We start from the raw sequence: 21,359 nt of genomic DNA, 5'->3' as shown, positions 1-21,359 counted from the left end.
TTACCTACAAGATTGCCTGACCCTGCATGTGCCCACTTGATTGCTTTGATCATGGAATTGGCACTACTACAGGTGCCACATAATACCCATTCCAGCAGCTGGATATTGGTGACATAAGTTCCTTCTTCACCTGATTTGCTGCTTGGTGAGCTAGCTGCATATGAACCAGTTCTGCTTTGTAGTCAGTGAGGAAGAAGCCTGTTCCATACCTGATTTCAAAGTGGATCATGCAGCAAAGAGCATCTGTTTTAGCATGTGGTTTCCTTGTTGTGGTTTGGTCGTTCTGCTAGTAATGCTAGTTTCACTATTTGTACAGGGTCAAAACGTAATGCATTTATTCTGTCTTGCCTCATAACTAATGGTTCTTTCTATCGTGTGCCCTCTATCCCTTCCAACACTACTAATTCTTGTGGCTGCACACAAAATAAGACTCATAATTTTAGTTCCTGTCTTTGTCGTTGTTTAGTCGTTTAGTCGTGTCTGACTCTTCGTGACCCCATGGACCAGAGCACGCCAGGCACTTCTGTCTTCCACTGCCTCCCACAGTTTGGTCAGACTCATGTTTGTAGCTTCAAAGACACTATCCAACCATCTCGTCTTCTGTCGTCCCCTTCTCCTTGTGCCCTCAATCTTTCCCAACATCAGGGTCTTTTCCAGGGAGTCTTCTCTTCTCATGAGGTGGCCAAAGTATTGGAGCCTCAGCTTCACGATCTGTCCTTCCAGTGAGCACTCAGGGCTGATTTCCTTCAGAATGGCTAGGTTTGATCTTCTTGCAGTCCATGGGACTCTCAAGAGTCTCCTCCAGTCCCTGTCTAGAGTCCCTGTCTAGTAGTGTTGAAGATAAAGTTTTTAACAATTTGAGGGATACAACTTTCGTGCTCCCCCCCCGCCCCCAATATTCAGTAAGAGATTTTATGGCTTTAACAAGGACCTGACCAATCCCCCATTGCCATCTTGAAAGCTGGAGCTTGTTTTCCTCATTTAACTCCAGCAGTAAAGTACTTTTTAAATGCTTGCAGTGTTGGCATTAGACTACTGCTGTTCCTCTTGGCTTTGCCCCCATGCTGGGAAGAAAAGTAGGCCTTTTTCTTTTAAGGGTTGTGCAGAAGAGATTGCCTTTTAAAACACCACCCTACTATTTTTGCTCAGTAGAACAAAAGCAGCCATATCCCACAACTGTCTGCACTGTCTCTTTTCTGAGGCTTCTCAACGGAAACAGTGATAAACTATTTCTGGCTCTTTCAGCAGTAATTCAATACCAAACTACTGCTGGTCAAATGTGAACTTTAGTCACAGGGACACATCCAGTTGTAGGTTTAGCAGTAAACTGATGTCTACTTCCAGCATGAACCTGCCCTCGCTTGGATGCTCAAAATAATCTGCGTGAGTGATAGACATTGCATGTCTGCTTAAACATCTTTTTTTTGTAAATATCGTTCACCAATGCTGTTGCTGGCATTCTCCCATGTTACAGCTCAAGGGAACACTGTAGTGCCTTTTACCCTGTAATTTGTACATTACAGGTTGCATTCTAGTTATAAATAAAGAAATATGTGGGCATGGTTCAATTTTGGGAACAGTTTGTACTCGTAACACATGTGAAGGCAGGCAGTCGTATTGTGAAGCATCCTCTGATGTGCTGTAGCCTTCCTCAAATGGAGTGTCCAGGAAGTTCTTGCTGCTCCAATCCCTGGGGAAAGCTGCTAACTGTGAAATGAGCTTCAAATGGGTCCACACCAGTTTTCAGGTTACGGGATTCAAACCCTGTAGGCATCTTGTGTACAGTTCTGGCTTTTCCAAGCAAAGAAAACTAAGCAGTTTCTTCATAGCAGGAACAACGTTGCCTTTCAAATTCTTACTGCTGTTGTACTGCCTTAAAAAGGTAAAGGACCCCTGACAGTTAAGTCCAGTCACGAACGACTCTAGGGTTGCGGCGCTCATCTCGCTTTACTGGCCGAGGGAGCTGACATTTGTCCGCAGACAGTTTTTCCGGGTCATGTGGCCAGCATGACTAAGCTACTTCTGGCAAAACCAGAGCAGCGCACACCCAGTCGCGGGGATTCAAACCGCCGACCTTCTGATCGGCAAGCCCAAGAGGCTCAGTGGTTTAGACCACCCACGTCCCTCTTACTGCCTTACTAGTACTTTAAAATAGTCATTTTTATTTTTATTTTGGTAACGTTTCCTAGCCAAATACAGACTCGCAAGTACCCAAACAGAAACCCCCTCTCCCTTGCCCAAACCCATTTAGTCACCATTTAGCATCCTATTTAACTCTTCTGAATATGAATCAAATAATTCTGCATATCAAAACAACAAGACAAAAGCTTTGAAGGGAAAGAGTTGAAAGAAATGCTGCTGAATCAAAGACATCAAGGAAGTTTACTCAGAACTCTTGGGAGTCTTGTTGGGCCTTGTACTTTATCGTTGTCCAGCACTACTCCTTTGCCTTGCCTCCGCATACATTTTGAGCTCTGCATCTCTGTGTGGACTGTTTTAGCATTTGGAAGTTTTGCGATTGTTCTTGCATGCATCTGTGCACAACAGATGTCACTTTCAGGCAGTGAATAACTCTAAAATAACTCTGTAAAGAACAGGGAGGGGGAGAATCACTGGATTCTTCAGCTCTGCTAGAACATCAAAATTGTGCAGTCAGCCTTCCAGTACAAATTTAAGGCTGGCATGTTTCTGTTTTGAGGGGCTCACCAGAGCCTTTCTTTTATCTAGTCTTTCAGAATTACCCCAACAAAGCAAAATATTCCGTCTTTCATATTCTGATTTTCAAGAATCGCTCCCCAAATGGTCCTTTTGTCATGCCTTGGTGCTCCTAATGGTTTCCTCTCACAGCTGAGACAGGCCATTTGAACTCCAGTAAACTTATCTGTGGGGCCGAAAGGGTTAACACACAGCTTGCTGCCAGGGGAACACACACCCCTGGAACATTTTGGAGGGAAAACCATTTGCTCCTCTCACCATGCTGAAGTGATTAGCTGTTGTAAGAAAAACCCTCTCCTGAGGCTAACACTGCTGGTGACCTAGGCCTGCAGAGTTTCATGCATCCACAGAGACAGGTTGTTTTTTTACCCCCCCCCCCCCAATTAACAAATTTCCAAAATGTATTTGAGTGGAGTGTGGAAGGCTTGAAGTTTTCAGACATTTGCAGAAATGAAACGGTTAAAAGCATGTGCTCGGGTGTGTGCCTAAAAGCAACTGTCTTTTCCAAACTGCAGTGCCTTCGCTGCCCTTTGAGTTAAATCAAAAATTATATTGCATGTGTCACTGGGATGTGCACTAGCTTTTCTTGAGGATTGAAAAACATCTGCTTTGTGTTGCTTTATAAACGGGAATGAGCTGGTGGGGGTTAATGACACGAAACTTTGCTCTGTTTTTAAGCTGTGCCTCTTCAGGAGATGCTTGCCAACCCTGAAAAGAGTTAAGCTAGCAAGTGTAACTGTGGGAGAGCCACATGAAGCTGACGATGCGAACATGAGAAAGGGAAAGCTTGGAAATGAAGCAAAGAAACCAAGATGAGGAGGGAGCGCAGAGATATGGGTGCTGAGCCTGGGAGTGACTTTCTCTTGGTTTGTCCGGCCCTGGTACTGCTGGCATCGGCTCTCTGGGGAAAGCTGCAGTTCTGCTGTTAAAACACAAGGAGCAGCCTGGAGAATTTTGAGCTGCGTCACACAGCTCAGAGGGGGAGAGAGAGAGAGAGAGGGAAAGCAAGCTCTGTCGATAGGTCTACTAGCAACAGCCCTGCTGCAGCAAGAGAGAGAGAGCTCATGAAAGAGAAGTGATAACAACATTGGGAAGCATGCTTCCTTTACCCATACAGCATATTTTTTTTTTTTAAAGAACCGCTATTTTGAAGCTTGTTTGGTACCAGCAGATTTTGTCCACTGATGATACCGGAAAGATGCAACGCAGTTAATCCCGCAAGGGGGGGCATACATAGGAAGGGTTAATGGGAGGAAAATTCTGGAATGTTCTATCCTGCGGCGGCGCAAACAGAGGGTTGAGGACTGCACAGGTGTAGATGAACAGAATTCGTGGTTCCTCTTTTTCCTTACGTACGTATCGGATTGGGATGTGGGGTGGGGGAGTTGAACCGACTGTCTCATTTATGCTTGTGTGTGTGTGTGTATGTGGGTATTTGTTGGGGTTTCTTTCTGTCCCCAAACTCTCCACCCCCAGAACTCTTACACCCCGTGTTATTTTTCTGTGGCTAGATACTGTTGGCTGTGTCCTGCGTCACACCAATGGAATGAAGGCACAGGTTGTAAAATGTCACTGCGTAGCTGTAATGCAGATTTGGGGAAGGAAGAGAGAACAGTAGTTTTTCAGAGGTTAACATCAAGGAGTTGGCAGAGGGGTTAAAAAGACAGTCTCTGGATTTTTAAATCCGAGGGACTGTATCTGCATAGTTCAGAAAGTGGTGAATGATGACGCAGTGATCTTTGCCTAGCATGTTACTGGGTTTAAAAAGCATCAGGGGGAACAGGTACACTGTGAATCTCCAGGCCAGCTGAAAGGGACTGAGTTAAGAAGGGAAGATAGCGTTTAGGAATTAAATGTCATCATTTTGGCGTTGGAAAGTTGTTTACCTTGCTCTCTCCGTGTCTCCATGTTGGCAGTCTTCCAGCTCACATGTGATAGTCTTCCCTGTACTGCTGCATCATTAACTGAGTGCCTGAGCCTACACATGATTGGCTGGGGAGGGCTCTTATTCTAAACACACATTTCCATTGGAGGGAGAGGCAGTGGCAGGTGAAAAGCTGCCTCAGATTGGCTGGGGCCAGGATATCAAATCTAAATGTTCCATTCCTCTTGCTTTAAAAGGGGGTCTGAACAATTTGTGACTTAAAATGTTGGCTGTTTGCTTCTCTCCACCCCTCCTTTTCCTTAAATCAGGCATTTTGGAATGTGTCTGTGTTCTCAAGGCTGGTCATTTAAAGAGAAAAGCAAAAAAGCAGGAACTTGAGTATTGTGGATTAGTTTAGTTTATTACTGGTTCAAGTGACGCAGAAGGAAAAACAAATATTCTGTGACTCGAGTTGCATCAGTAACAGGCGTGTTTCCGGCTGCTGTGAGACAAGCCACGATGACGTGACATTATTATAGGCTTCAGAAGAGACAACAAAAAAGAGACTTTGGTGGGTGGCTATCTCTGTCTGTGAGTGGAAAAATTCTAACTAGGCAGAGCTATTTACATGTATTGTAAACTATTTGGGGCAGTGAGAGTGCCTGCCACTGGTATATATGTAAAAACCTGGACTGAACCAAAACTGAAATGTGTCCTAGGTTACGTCAGTGTAACCTCAAAGTCAGTGCTGTGATGGGATTGAATGGCAACAGAACATAGTGGTAAGATATATGAGGCTTGCTTTCTGTCATTTTGTTTTGTTTTAAAAGGAGGGGATGGAGAGTTCTAAGATGGCTGGAGAACGATAGGTGGACGGTCAAGAAGAATAAACCACCAGATCGAGCCAGGGAGCGGAGTGGGGGGGATGAGGATCCGGCATATAGGTAGACGTAGTGCTTGCTTTAACCATTTCATGAATCAGATTTTCCATTCTGGACTATCCCATAGCCAATCCCAGTCAACCATTTATTCTGTTCTGGAGGATGGGGTCTATCTTCTCTTCTCTTTGGAACCTGCCATGAAATCCAGAGTAACTAGCATTATCACATAACATGAGAGGGTGAGTTTCTTGTGGCGTTTTCTCATAAAATGCTCCAATGAATTGAAGGGTTTACGATGGTAAAAGGATTTGTGTTGGTGACTCACCGGCATAGAGAGAGTCAAGTACAGACAGTCGTTCGGCAGCAGTTTGCTGGCTTTGGAACCAGATCAGATGCATTTTGATTCTCCATCTTAATTTATTTTAAAGTACTCTGTCTTCTCAAGTGTTGTTACAAGATGTATTCTCACCAGTAGGCTTTAAAAGCCCCAAGAAAGGTGAATATGCATAGTCTTCTATTAACATTTGCTAGCTCAAAGGAGCAAGAGGCGGAGGGGGAGGAGAGAAATAATCAGGAAGCCATTTCTGGAGGCAGACATGATGCGTGGAAGGAGGAAGGCAAGGAGACACAGCAAATACACCCCTCCTATATTATCCCCTCATGCACACCTTCATTTTTCCTTTCTGATTTGCCAAGTGTTATGCCTAATTTGAAATTCTTTCATTGTAGGTGCACCACTTCTCTCTCTCTCTTTCCCTCCCCCTCGCCCCCGGTGTGAGCCCTTGCTCTGCAGAGCTGTCTCCTCCAGAGGCAGTCTTGCATCCTGCAGTGCTAGTTCCGCAGAGGAGGGCAACAGGAGGCACAACTGCGATGGCCGCTCCTGGGAAGGGACCGACTCGGTGCTGAGATCATGCTTGTTCCTGGCAGGACTTGGAGACTATAATGCAGCTGGGTAGGTTGGGAGAGTGCTGGGTTAAATTCATTTTGACCGACGCCATCTAAACAAACACCTCTTGTGTCTTCTAGACATGACCACTAGGGGTTACATATCCATAATGGCGTTCCTTAGTATTTTGGGGAGTGAACTGGATTCATAAATGAGGAATATGGATGGAACAAACTCCTCTCTTTTCTGTATTCCCTAAAACACTTTTCTGAATGTTTAGGACTGAGCATGGAGATAGATTTGCTATTTTTCTTACCACGCTCAGATATGTTGGTGTTTGTTGTTTTTTGTGAATCTGGATTAGGGGGCTTGTTTTTTTAAACCACTTTCTTTGGTGATCGGTGGCTGCTCCTGCAAGGGAATCTATGGAACCTGAAAGCTACAAGGAGTGAGAGGTGTAATATTTCTGTAGGTTGAGGAAAGCAAGACTGTCCATCTCGTGTGTCCGGAGTTATTCATACAGGGACACTGGAGGCAGGTGAGCCTTGGCTAAAAGTAGTTTGGAAGCTTATGTGGTTTACTTCGAAGTCTGAAAATTTGCTGTTCTCGGCTGAGCTTTGTGACCTTGGGCTAATTTGTTTCTTTCTGCTTGCTTCCGTTTTCTTTTCTGCAAAGTGGGCATGGCAAGAACTGACTCTGATAAATGTTTCAAACTGTATTTCTTTAACAAGGAATACCTCCAAGTCTTTACCGAGACCATAATTCTCCCTCATAGGCCTGGGATTGTTCCATTGCAATAAGACTCCACAGTTTTTGTGAAGTACACTGAGACATGATAGAACATATCAGGGCAGTGTAACAACTCCTATGCATTTTTTAATTGGTGCTATCTAAGCAAACAGCTGGACATGATTCTGAATGGTGTTATTTTTGGTAGTGGTCCATTGTGATGCATCTGTATTTTGCTGTTCTTTGAGAAGGCAGAAGATGCAAACAAAAGTGGGCGTGAGGAAGAAACACATTTTAAAACCTCTGTATTAAAACTACACGTCATTACTCAAAACTGTTTGTGGTGTCTGCATGTGTTGCTTTCACCGCAGCTAACAGCAGAAGAATATAGATGGCGGCAACTGCACTCCTGGCCATTTTGTTGCTGGCAGAGTAGATTCAGTGCTTGCAGCACTGCTGCTGTTAATTTCCACGTCATATCAAAACAGTATTGGGTTTTGTGTCGGGAGCTTTGCTGATGCTATGAGGAGAATAAAGTCTTCTTGAAAATTTCGTTTACTCTATCGCTTTTCTCTCTCTCGGTTTCTTAAGAGAGCACGTAAAAAAACAACAACCCTACCCTTGTGCTTATAGAACTTGCTTTTCCCCGACCCTTTGAGCCCCTCCCTTGCAAAAATAAAAAACAACACAGTTCCACTTTGCAATTTTTTAATCCAGCGCCTGAGAGTGTTTTGCAGTGGTTTGGGTGTGGCCTTTGTCGACTATTTCCACCTCCCTCCCCAACCTTGTCAAGGGTAAGAAAAAGAAGGTGGGTTTCTGTTGTGGCTGTGATGATAATGGAAAAGAATGAACTTGAAACTGTTTATTAAGGAGGGCCACATATAAAGTACAAGTGTCCCTGTATTAAAGATGGCAATGGAGAATTGTGTTTCTGAATAGGTTAGGTTTGTTGCCATTTTTTTAAAAAAAATTAAAAGTATCTTGATTTTTAAAAGAAATCTCTCTTAGCACGACTGCTTCCCCTCACCGAATTGCTTGGCTGAGCAGGGGCAATGCCACGCAGCTGCTTGGGTGGCCATTTTGCTGCATCACCATCTACCACTAGCGTATTCCAGATCCCCAGATTATGTTTTACTTGTGGTTCTGAGACATACGCCCAGAACCAACATCTTTATTTTGTTACCAGCCATTCCTTCTGCAACAGTCTGAACTCAAATATGAATTCAAAAGCAATGTGAAACCCTAAATTATGGTCAGAATCAGATACGTGTTTTACCAAAAAACAACAACCCTATAATTGCTTGAAACTAAGTTAATTGGGAGTATTCTAATGACTCACTCCATTGTGTTGCATAGCTGCATCCTGCAGTCTCTTGAACTTTCTTTTGCAGCATTGTATGTTTACTTGCCGGAGAGATGGGATACTAAATTTAGAAGGGGCATGAATTCCACTTCAGGTGTAATCATATGTAATGATCTATCCCAAATTATTTACTTGTGTCACATTGGAACACCCTGCTTGGTATGACTTGTACAACAATGGAGCCCAGGTGGTGGGATGAGACCCACTAGGGGATAATGGGAGCTCTCTGGGTAGTTCATTAGCCTGCTTGTAGTTTGAACTGACAATAATATAGCGCAGGGAATAGCAATAATGTAGCACATGGAATAGTAAATAAGGAAGGATTTCTAGACTTACATTTGGATGGAAACGATCACATTAAAAAAAAAACACCAAGCTAATACTTAGAAAACCATATAGAAAACATTGTTGTGGAATAAATGGATGTTTTGATGTCAGGTCCCCAAAATATTGAGCAATTACCTCCAGGTAGAAAAACTCTTCACTCTGTTTTCTTGTCAAGACGGCAGTGCATCTTAAGTTGTGCTTTTCTCTGTGGCTGCCATTATCATAGCATTATTGGTAGTTTCTGCCATAGTAGCAGCAGTATATATGTATACAGATAACACACAGAGAGACAGAGAGAGGAAAATGCACTAGCCCTCACTTTTGTTTTGGTACTTTCCTTGCCCTTCCAAAGAAGCAGACAGACTCTCTGGTCTGGCAGACTTTATCTTCCCATGAACTTGCTGCTACTATTTTTCACAGTTTTTGCAAATCTAAGGACCTGATATATTGCGTCTGCTGCCTTTTTATGGTTGTTGGTGGTAAGATGTCCTCTGTAGTCTGTGGTCTGCATGTTAAAATCTGACCCTGTAGAGAACTAGCAGTTGAACATGTCTAATCTAAATGCGTCACAACATCTTTCCTGAGTGTCATTGTTTTGGGGAATCCTGTCAGGCTACCATGGCCACTTATTTGGCTCCAGATAATTTCAGATCTGCTGCTAAATTGAATGGCAAGCAGGAAGTGTAAAGGTTGATTGGTGTGGCCTTTGACTAATATAACTGGAATAATATTGCTTGTTCTCTTAATGCCTTCCTTATTTGTTTAGGGAGTTAGATTAAACGCTCCTAGTATTTATTCACAAGTGGAATGAAAGTCTGTTCATGTCTCAAGAACAGGTAAAAATATTACATGTGCTTCATAGGTGGCCCTGTGATGTAGACTGTTGCCTTAACTCAGTTAGGGCGTATCCATATGTGGCTGTGGCTCTGGTCCAGACATTTATGACTGTAGCAGAGGATTGCGTGGTCAGGGCTTAGTTCATGAAGCCATTCATTTCTCCCTTGTGTTGAAGTGTGTTTGATATGCCCTTATCCTGTCTTGCAGATGATGCATTTGACAGAGTCAGAGGCCCTGTTGGTGTTGCAGATCATGGATTGAGGCTGAAATAATTCATTGATCATGGTGTCAGTGAGAGACAAAACAATGAAGGGGATTTTTTGTGACCCAAATGTTTAGCTTTTGATTGATTGATTGATTAATAAGTAAATAAATCAGACTTCTTTTATAATTTTGAAAAATAAAAATAACAGCAGAGCTCCAAAGAACCAATTCTGTGTGCCTGAGAGATAACTGCAGCCTTCTGGTTCATGTAAAGAAGACCTTGTTTTCCACATGGAGGACAGTTCTTGAAATGGAGTAATGGGGTTGCAAGAAGAAGAAGAAGAAGAAGAAGAAGAAGAAGAAGAAGAAGAAGAAGAAGAAGACGACGACCTCACAAGGCATGTCCAAGTCCTTGTGTGTACCTAAAGTAGCTCTTTAGATCCTGGCTAACCAGTTTCGACCTTTTTCTCACAGTTGGCTTCCTTCATATGTTGCATGTACATATTTTTAAACAGTGTTGTGGGGGATGTGTAAGGAAGTACATCTGTGCTACAGAGTAGAAGGGGAGTGGAAACCACATGGTATCATTGCCCTCTTTACACTGGTAATGGTAACTCCCCAAATGGACTGTACCACTCTAGGCCGTTCTACCTCCTTTTGTGCTTGTGCCCTGTGGTATGGGGTAAAGAAGAGTAACTTTCTTTAACTCCCACTTCTTTGATACAGTGAGGATTTCAGTGCGACAGTCAGAGGCAGATCTGATTGCTGTGGCGTGTAGCGTTGAATCACCAGGGCTTCTCCCACTACACCCTCATTCACCCTGCAGCCAAAGTTTCAAAAATGTGTTCCATGGATGTTTCAAAATCTGTGACGAATTTCTAAAAGGGATAGTTTTCTTTGCACTGGACCGCGAGGATGGGGAGTGGCATGCTGTGTGCACCAGCAGGGCTGGTATCAGAGGTCAAGGTCATTGGGCATCTGATGAGGGCCACATCCCAGCAAGGCCCACTGTTGGCTCGCAGTGCCTCCCTATTCTTCCTCTTCCTACTTGCTGTTTCTGTGCATTTCCCAAGCATGCAAGGCCTGGTAAGAGCAAAGTGATGAAGCAGCTGCCTCCACCCAGTGCAGATCAGGCACAGTGCCTCGCCACTGCCAAAAAAAGCTGAAACCAACACTGTGCACCAGCAGTAGCCATAATTAATGCTAACCAGGGTGTTCATCTTCACCAGGATTTGAAACTAGGATTTAAAGTGGATTTGCAAGCTTCGGTTGTGAGAGAAGCTGGCTAGCATGAGGTAAAGAGCCAGCTTTGTGTTAACTTTCATAGGTGATTTAATGAGATCTTTGAAGAGGGAAACTGCATCTGTTGTAGAACATGGTTCAGTTGGAACATTGTCCTAGTCCGTGTTTTTTAAATTCCTGTTAGGGATGGAAGAAGGTACCTCTTTCTGTTCTGCCCTGTTTTCATCGCATGCGTCACTATTTCCGTTGTCCTGCTGTTTGTCTTCTGCCAAAGACTACACTATTTGGTTTGCTGTTTGCTGTGGCGAAGTTACGTAATCTGCCTAATGTACGTAATTACGGTAACTATGTAATCTACGTAAATCACGTCATTACGTTCTTCCATCCCATTTGTTTCAATGCAAAGGAAACGCAATACAAATGGGATTGGGGGGCGGAACATATCATTGGTGGCCAGAAAGCAACAGCAAATACTGACCTTATTTGCTGGATTGATTTCCATTCTAGACATGATAAATAAATGGGCAATTTCTGCTACAGTCATACCTTGGGATAAATGTGCTTCAACTTAAATATTTTCGGGTTGCGCTCCGCGGCAACCCAGAAGGAACGGAGCACGTTACTTCCAGGTTTCGCCACGCGCGCATGCACAGATGGTCAAAATGATGTCGCACGCATGCGCGGAAGCAGTGAAACATGGCACACGCAGACGCGGGTTGTGTTCGCTTCAGGATGCGAACGGGGGCTCCGGAACAGATCCCATTCGCATCCTGAGGTACCACTGTATTTCCATTTTCATCAGAATTTTCCTAGTTGGTATCATAATAAGACAAGTGGGGATCCAAATGCAAAATGTGGTGGGGCACTGCCAACACCTCACAGTTCCTGGGGGTGGGGGAGAGTCTTGTGACATTGTTCAAAGCCCAAAAAGGACAGCGAGGGAGAAAAAGGATGCCATCCTTCTTTCTCACCTTTTGAAATCTTCCCTACCTATTATTATTTTATTTTGCAGCATGCGTTCCTGCCAACCTAATTCTCACCTTCAGAACAATATAAGATGTTAGAGCATCAAGCAGGCCCATTTCCCACCTCCCTAGTTCCTCCTCACCCACCTACTCAATATAACCAACGTTTGTGATGTTCTGCAGCTGCTGGATGCTAACTGATTATGCTCAGCCTTCTTCTGGCCTGGGGAGGGGATGTTCGTAATTTTTCAAACGCTTTACTGCGCATCTGGGAAGTCCCCTTTTCACCACCAAACTGAAAGACATAGTGCCATCAAGTTCAGCATTATCAGAATGAGATAAAGCATAACTTCTTTCTCTCTAAGCAATGTTATGGTTTTTTAACATTGTCAGTCATGTTGTCTGTCACCACACATTTTAATTTGGGGTGTTTAGCTTTTCCATTTTGGTTTGCTCCAACTGGCTTGTCTATTGGGGTATAAATTCCTTTGTACTGGACCTTTTTCTAAATGCTACCATAGTTCATGGTGGCTTTTGCAAGGCAGGAGAGGCCCTGCAAAGCCCGTCCTTTCTTTTGCTTCTGAAAATGAGGCACTGGGCTGCAGTAGAGCCCTTTTACCAGCACCACTCTCTGCAATGCAGCAGGTATTCATGACTGCCACCCCTATGGTCCCTTAATTGGTGCAGTGGGAGTAAATAAAACACTTAAGGATGTGCTACATTTTCTCCCCCCACCCCCACCCATCATTAGAAGCAGCTGAGCAACATGGCTTAACTTTTGTAAAAAGCCCAACCCTTTCTTATCAGAAGTTGTTTGACAACATTGTTCTCATTGACTTCAACTGACGGTAACTTCTATTACCGTACTTCGCGGAAATATGGCCCTTTGATGAAAGAGGGGGAGTTTTAAAATCACGAGTCAGACGTTCAAGAATATGATAAACACTACAGTTTTAAATAAGGAAACATAAATGTGGGGAGTTGGTTTTTTACTTGTGTGCTGTTTCTTCTGTTGATGCCAACTTCCTTTTGCTTTATTTTCCCAGAATTCTTACCTCATGAACAATCTTATATCAGATGCACAACAGACCACAAAGTTTGGAGAGAATGATGCCTAATAGCAGGAATTCTGTCTCGTCTGGTAGATGATGCTTGCCATTCCTTCGTCCCATCAAAACCTGATGTGGTAAGGCACAGGAGTGCACATAAGCTTCTAGTTTTCTGTTATTTTAAGATCTTGCTTTTTCAGAGTATGATGCAAATTCTTATGGACCCAAATAGAATAATTGAAGAAAAGAATTCAGCATAGAAAGTATGAACAAATGAGATGGCATTATCGGCTGTAACTCTTTTAATTTGTTTACAGTTATTAGCTCCCTTCTTTATTGATACCCATATTATTCCTTGCAACTACCATCTCTGGGCACGTACTTGATAGTCATTACCCAGTGAAAACATACTTGATTTTCCCCCCTAACAAACGTGGGATAATTTTTTTAAAATAAAAATATAAAATGGGGACATAGGGTACTCTGTTATACTAAGACAGACCATTGGTCCATCTAGCTCAGTACTATCTTCACTGCCTGACTGCAGCTGCCCAGGGAGCCCACCTCTGGGATGTTGTGTGAGCAGAAGGAAAGGAATCTCGGCACCACGTCTTGGATTGAACTAGGCCACAGATAATGCAGAAAAGAAAATACTTGGCTCCTGGTTGCATAGCAGGTCCCTTCAAGTTTCCTCCCTTCCCAAATTTATGTGTGTGTATCCACTTGGAATAATTCCTATAAAAGCTCCAGTTCCCATCCAGTGGCGTTTACATATCTGGGAACGTAACTTTTGGAACTGATGGGTGCACTTCTGGTTGGAAAAGTTCAACTGCGGTAAAGGGTAAGGAGGCGGGCCTAATTTATGTCTGGGAATAGGACCAGAACCCTGCAGGAGTCTTCATCAAGCTCCACCCCCCACTGTGCCAGCCTCCTGAGCCTGCCCGTAATTGGTCAGTTTCACAGGCAGGCCAAATTCAAATTTCTACCCCACACCCTCAGCCAGCAGGGAGAGGTCATGTCATCTCCCGCCAGCTGCTGGAAGCAGAGAAAGGAGCCTGGCGGTGGCAGTGAGCCATACCACAGCTGCCGCCCACGATCCGGGTGAGCAGAATTTCTGGCAGGAGATTTTCCCATCCCTATCTGGAGATACCAATAGTTGGACCTAGGACCTTTTGAATGGAAAGCATGTGCTCTGCCACTGATCTAGGCCCTTCCCCACATAAAATTAGCTTTCCTGTGAAGTCATTCTTCATTGACCTCTCTATCTTGGTCACGTTGCCAGAGTTTCTTAGGCTCAGTATATAAATGATTAATCTTTAGATCAAATTGAACAATTATCCTTACTCTTGCAGATGAAGAAGAGCGGTTTGATTTTCAAATTGTTGTGTTGGCTAACGCTCCAGAAAAGTAAAGAGACTGCGGAGTGCTTTGAGAAAGAACGTTTTGAGTTACTTGCCTTTGGGCCAAATGACACATTATGTGTGGTGTCCTTCAGATGATGTTGGACATCAACTCCCAACATCCCTTAATCTTGGCCATGCTGACTGGGACTCATGGGAGTTGGAATCAAGCAATAACTGTAGGGCACCATGTTGGCTTTTCCTGTGTTACATTATTCATATGGTTTGCTCTTGAGGGCAACATTTTCCTAGCACTCAAGAGCAATATATAGTGTATTCCCTGAGCTGGATCAGTACCAGGGAGGGTGTTAACCCCCCCCCCAGTCCCAATAGAAACTGGGCCTAGTGTTTGCATGGGTGGAGCTCCATTCACTCCACTGGGAGCCTTTACTCCCATGTAAATAGCTACAAGGGAAGCAACATGGCTCAGAACTGTAGCAGGAGAAATGGTTAAAGCCACCTACACATTGTGATCCCAGTCAAGCTCTCTCCCCTTTCCCTAAGCACTGGCTATTTGTAAAAGACAAATTGTGAACGCAAGGCTTGTTTTTTAGTCTCGTTTTTAACAATTTTGGACCATACACAAATTTAATTAATAATAATAATAATATTTTGGATAGTGCTGAATGCTGATGCCTGAAACAACCGGCAAACAGCCAATCTCTCTCTCTCTCTCTCTCTCTCTCTCTCTCTCTCTCTCTCTCTCTCACACACACACACACACACACACACACATTCTCTCTCTCTCTCTCTCTCTCTCTCTCTCTCTCTCACACACACACACACACACACACACACACACACAAACACCCTGTGCTTGGAGAATCTGTAACTCAACTTGTGTCCCATAAATGACTAAAGAACTTGACGTTCTTATTTTCTGTATGATTGTGCACCTGGGTGTTTCTGCCTAAGTAAAAGTCTGAACTTATTTACAGCACAACTTTATGCATACTTACTCAAAGGGAAGACCCGTTGTACTTAACAGGGCTTGTTCCCATGAAAGTGTGCACAGGACTGTAACTTTCTTGTAGTAATGGTCTCATCAGCAAGTCTTTAAAATGTGTGATGGTGAAAAGGAAGCAGAAGACTCTCCTTCTCTTCCTTTGTGTTCCCCACCCATGTGTACTTCCATAGTTTGACTAGTCTGCAATGTCAGTGGTGGCTGTTCCATATGCCTTCCTAGTCCGTTGAGAATAAAATGATGCCACAGAGGCTCCAGTACACATGAAGCAGTGAGACAGAATTGATACAGAGACTGTGTGGACTGCTGGTATTGGCTTGCGAGAAGTGTGTTGGCTGCACTGAAGACAGCAAGCTCCAAACATACTGCAGAGGCTTGGGTTGCACTGGTAAGAGAACAAAACGAGTCTTCCCTGCTCTGGTCCTCCTCAAGCAATCTTGGTTATGGAGACTGGCATGAATGTGCTAGAATGAAGGTACATATATGAGTTATATAATAATAATTTATTATTAATACCCCTCCCCTCTGGCTGGGTTTGTCTGGTGAGGCTGATAGGCTGAAACAAACCCCTTTACCTCGTTGACCATTCACATAGTTGTTTAAGGTTGTTATTACTATTCCGTTTGGGGGTTTTGTAGCCTGTGGTGGTAGGTGGGAAAATGCATTCCTCGTGAATAAAGCCTCCTGAGTAAAACAAAAATCCATAGCCAAAGCACATGAAAACTAATTTCTGTCTTTCAGGAAATCCATGGGATTTCCCCTTGCCTTGTCCACCACAGAAGTACAGCACCCCCCACCCAGGGGCGTAGGAAGTGGGGGGTTGGGGCGCCCCAGGTTCTATCATGGGGAGGTGACAAATTATCAACAATTACTGCCCTAGTAGGGCAGTTCATAAAAAACTTGGGGGGGGGGGGAAGCCTGCTCCAAAGGTCTTATCTTACTACACTAGGGATTATATAGCTATATATGAAATTTCATGCATATCAGTTAATATCTTGACCCTCCTCCACGAAAATAGCTGTTTACTTGGCCGTTTTCCTATGCCGTGAAGGCTGAAATTTCAATTCAGTGGAGCACTTACTGTTCCCAACCTTAACCCTGCGGAAAGCCATCTAATTAGACTTCAATTTGATTTTGACATGTTTTTAGGAGGTAATTTAATTATTGTTTGATTTTATACCAATGTTATGTATCTGATGTTAGCCACCCTGAGCCCGACTTCGGCCAGGGAGGGCGGGATATAAATAAAAGTTGTTATTATTATTATTATTATTATTATTATTATTATTACTTATTATTATTCCTTTGTAAGGAAATATGAAATAATGTAAAACCATTTTTGCAGGCCCAAAAAAAACCAAATGAATGGGGGAGGGTGACAAGAAATTTTCCGCACTGGGTACCATCTGACCTTCCTACGCCTCTGCCCCCACCCCCACTGCAACAAAACTTTGCACATTCTTTAAAGGATTTCCCCTTTAAAAATTGCACACAAATGACATTGAGCCATTTATATGTATACATGAAAACAGGACAGGACAGAAATAGGTTGACCCATTCATCCCTATGTGCAGTATACAGGATGGTGAAGACTCTGGTCCTACTTTTGTTTTGAATTGTTTGGGGATGCTAGTAGTTTAGGTTCTGTTTCTGATGGCAAAATAATCAGATAACACTTAGAACTAGCAGGAGGTAATTTTATTGGTTACCGTGGAAAGTTGGAATGTTCTTTGTTACACTGCTACAACCTCTTTTCCTCTCCCTTTTCCCCACCTCCAGTTTAATTATGCTGTTTTTATGAATAATTCACTGGGCTTACTACCTTGTTTCTGTTTTAGAATATTACTGCTTCTAGCACAGAGTTGGCTTGTTTTTTAGGTAAGACTGGCTTGTGCCGTATCAGTCTGGTGGTACATGTTTTAAAAGGTTCATGGCAAATTTTTAAGAGGGGATGCCACTTAAAAAATACAAACATATGTGATAAAGCTAACTATCAGTCAGAATTGGCCCTGAAAGAAATGTGCAGCCTAGCATAGTTAACTAGTTGATGTAGAGAAAATGGTTGCTGGGTACAGTAGAACTGTATGTAGCTATGACTATAATGGTGTGGTCAGGCCTCAGAGACGGAAAAGAGAAGGGAACAGAAGCGATTGGCAGGTAGTTTGAAACCAGTGGATTGGTCAGGCTTTGGTGTGGTTGCCTGTTCGTTTTGCAGTGCCTATTGAATCCCAGGGTACATCTTCACCCCGCAGGGTCATCCTTTCTGCACTGGATCAGCAAAGTATTTACAAAAACCCCAGCTACAGAAGTGCGGTTTATGAACTTAAGCTGTAGAAGCACAAGTCCCTTCATTATGGATGTCTGCAAAAATCTCTTAAAACCCCCAACTGCAGATGTCTTCAGTATTACCTGTTGGGACAGTTCTTCCACCTTACCTACCCACCAGCAGACTGGAAGTTGTTCCGTCTCATTTGTTTCCTGGTTCTCTCCATTTAGAGTGATAGGCAAAAATGCGAGATTCCATTTTTATTTTACTATTTTTTCCCCTTTGCTGTTTCCAACCATTGGCCTAACTTTTCAAGGAGGTATTGGTTGTTTCTGGAGAGCCTCTACAATTTTCAACCCTTCTCATCTTAAGAAGGTATTGAATTACAGGCAGACTTGAATTACAGAGAGTGACAAGTCAGCCTCCAGGGGAGGAAACAAAAACATTGCTCCAAGGTTTGTGGAGCTGAGATACTGAAAATGGGGGCAGTGATTAATGGCTGATAATTTTAAACCAGGGTCCTTATATAACAGCTGTCAAGTTCTCAAGAACTGGGTCTTACAGACAAGTAACCTTACCTAACATATTTGCCGGTCTCCTGTGGCACATTCAGCAACAGGATACAATTGAAGCATTCCTCCGTTAGGCATCGGGAAAAGAGAACATTGGCATAGATAACCACTGATTTAAGGAACGGAAGTGCTTCATGGTTAAATACTTTATTAGGACATGAAACTCTGAAGTTCAGTTCCTTGCTTTGCTACAGAACCCTTTTGTAGTTCTGGAAATATTAAGCCTCTGTAAAATTGGGATAGTAGTGCTTCTCTGCAGTATTTTATAGTGGTGACTTGTGTGAACGAAAGTTGCTGGTCAAGCAGTCCTTACATTTCCACATATACTTAGAGAGTATTAAACTAATTCCAGAGCTGAATGGATTTCAGATAGCTTTGTAAAACCAACTGATGGAAAGGGAAAGTCTTATCACCTTCTGCTTTAGTTGACTTAATATTACATTTAATACCTTTTTTTCCATACCTGGAAAAGTACCATGTGCCCTGTAAAATAAATTTTAACATTTGCTATCCCTATCTTGACATAAAACAAACTTGGGCAACTAATTTTCCACTTGGAAAGAACAAGCAATCGTTTAAGCCGAGTATAACCAAGGCATGTGGTATGAAACCTCAATTTACTTAGAACATGTATGCTTTGGATACAACACATAAGATTAATTATTTGCATAGCCTTTTTACTGCTGATTATCTGAATCTGGCCAATATATAAATATGCATTTTATGTAAGGAGGGAGGCAAGTAATAATTTATTATTTAAAAGAGTGAGATTCCTGGAACCAAGAGTTTGTGGAATAGAGCTCCTTATAGCATCAATGGCCCAAATTTAGTTTTAACTTCAGCAAAGTTTTTGTGGTAGAGTTTTATGAAGTATTTAGCTGGATAAACTTTATGCAGTGTAAGTGCGCACACATACATCAGTAGCCACCACTAGCATATTTATCACTAGTTCTCCACGCTGTAAGGGACATTTTATTAACATTTTACAGAAGGATAGTGTGAAGGCTCAGAGAGACAGTGTAACTTACCTCACTGTATATAGGAAATCCCTTGCATGCAGGCTAGATTGTCAGTTGAGAATATTTTGTTCTCAAATAGGCTTTGATTTAATTTTTCCAGCTTGCTGAGTTGTTCTAAACATCAAGTGGGGGTGGGGCACATTTGAACATTTAGAATATGCTCTTCTTTTTTAGTGTCCTGTAGTTACCACCTACCCCACCTGGTATACAAGGTCATCTGAGTCTACGCTTAGCAGTTCATTCTTAAACAAAATGAGTTGACTTATCTTTATGTCTTTTAGCATATTTAACTGGGAAGAAATCTTACTATATTAGGTGTAAATTGCTTCTAAGTAGGCCTGTCTAGGATTGTGCTGCATGCAACAGTTCTTACCCTTATTTTGCTATGATGTAAGAGACATTTAATATAATTGATAGATGACTAAACTTCTTTGAAGGGTTGTGTGTGTTAATGCTACTATACAGTGTACACTTATTTCGGATGTAATTCCCATAGAACCTGGTGAGACTTCTGCATATGATTGTGCTGCTAAAAAACATTGTTACAGCTTAAAAAATGTCAAGCTTAAATTTCATACTAAAATGGGGGCAATGGGAAGTCTTTTATGTCTCAGTTGCTCTTTCTTTTGGCACGTAGCATCTCTTTTCAGCCTACATTTCAGCTTGGCCTTATTTAGCTTGTGCACTGAACTGATCCAGTGAACCTGGAGATCAGGAGAGGACTTGGGTCTTTGAAATTTCAGTGGCGCCTTGTGCAAAGCCAAAATTCAGTACATGCCCCCCCGTCACCACCTGTTCTGCTCAATTCACTGCATCATAGTTGTGACAACCTGCAGTGCCCCCTAGGCTCGGTGCTCAGTGCAACAGAACCAAAATCCACCTCTGTGGAGATGTTATTGAGTCGGCCTGCTGTATACAGTTTCAGAGATGGAATAGATAGTGGGAGTTTGTTTAGTGCAAGAAGGTTAAGCATATGAACAGAATGGGTTTCTTGGGCTTTGATTCTTAAAAGGGCTAAAACAGGCTCATCTATGAGAAGTGCAGGAGCCCATTTCTAATCTTACCATTTCCTAGAGTTATACCTGTTTGATATCAGACTTTGTGCCTTACAAGGTTGAAATGTAAGTGGGAAATTGTACAGTAAAAGAAGGGAAAGCAGGAGAGGCGTTTCAATGCCAACTCCAACAGCAACTCTGAGGGAAAGTTTCTTTACTTTGTGAGCTTCTTTGGCAGCATTCACATAGGTATTTATTTTCTGTTGTGTGAAAGCTCAAATATAATGTGGAAATTAACAATTACGGAAACATCAGGAAAACAGAATAGAACTACCATGTGAATACAGCCTTTGTCTGCATCAGTAGCTGATTTGAACAATAACAGTGCAGTATTCATTCGAGCCCATAAGTGTTGCAAAAACAGAGATGTATGAAGTTTATAAAGAGCTCTCTGATTAGGAGCCGAGTATCATAAGAGACATTGATTTTGGGTAAAAATTACTTACCAGCAAACTGTTGAATAAATAGTTGTGACCTCCTTTTAAAGCAGCTTGTCTCTGAGCAGAAGTGGAAGCAGACTTGTACATTGTGTTACAGGTCAAGACTTCCATTCTCATTCACTGTGAATCTCGTTCCATTGGTTCTAATTTGCTTCCATTTACTTTGAGAGCTTTATGTTCTGGATGTTGCAGTTAATTATTTTACATTGCTTCATCTTATAAAAATACACTTAAAATTAAAGTAGTACCGTATTAGCCCAAATATAAGCCGCACCTTTAAAACTGGAGGAGGGAAAAGAAAAAATACCCGAATATAAGCCGCTCCCTTCCTGGTTGCATACTGGGGGGGGGGGGGGCGCGATGCATTTCTGGCAGCCTTTCCCCTTCCTCGCTCTCTCCCTTCCCGGCCTTGGGGGAAAGGGGACTACGCGTGGGGCAGGCGCTGCTTTGATGCGCTCCTGGCGCTGTTTGCCCCGTGCCCCTGGCTGCATACTGTAAGGTCGCGAATATGAGCCGCACTTTAACTTTTCATGGTCAGAATTTGGGGGGAAAGTGAGGCTTATATTCAGGCCAATACAGTA

The 21,359-nt window shown here is 42.8% G+C and overlaps 1 long non-coding RNA gene across 1 annotated transcript in view; it reads left to right on the top strand.

Moving 5' to 3' along the window:
* The first annotated feature begins 3,178 nt into the window (after positions 1-3,178).
* LOC128416154 (uncharacterized) overlaps positions 3,179-21,359 on the top strand; it is a 29,626-nt gene continuing 11,445 nt past the window's right edge. Inside the window, exons 1-3 of the long non-coding RNA XR_008331158.1 lie at positions 3,179-4,067; positions 6,190-6,412; positions 13,060-13,199. This is a non-coding gene — a long non-coding RNA (uncharacterized LOC128416154). The remainder of the gene's footprint in view (positions 4,068-6,189; positions 6,413-13,059; positions 13,200-21,359) is intronic.

This window comes from Podarcis raffonei, chromosome 6 (genome assembly GCF_027172205.1).
Source record: "Podarcis raffonei isolate rPodRaf1 chromosome 6, rPodRaf1.pri, whole genome shotgun sequence".
Classification (NCBI taxonomy): Eukaryota; Metazoa; Chordata; class Lepidosauria; order Squamata; family Lacertidae; genus Podarcis; species Podarcis raffonei.
Note: the sequence above shows the minus strand (reverse complement) of the source record. Positions and strands in the feature narration are given on the sequence as shown.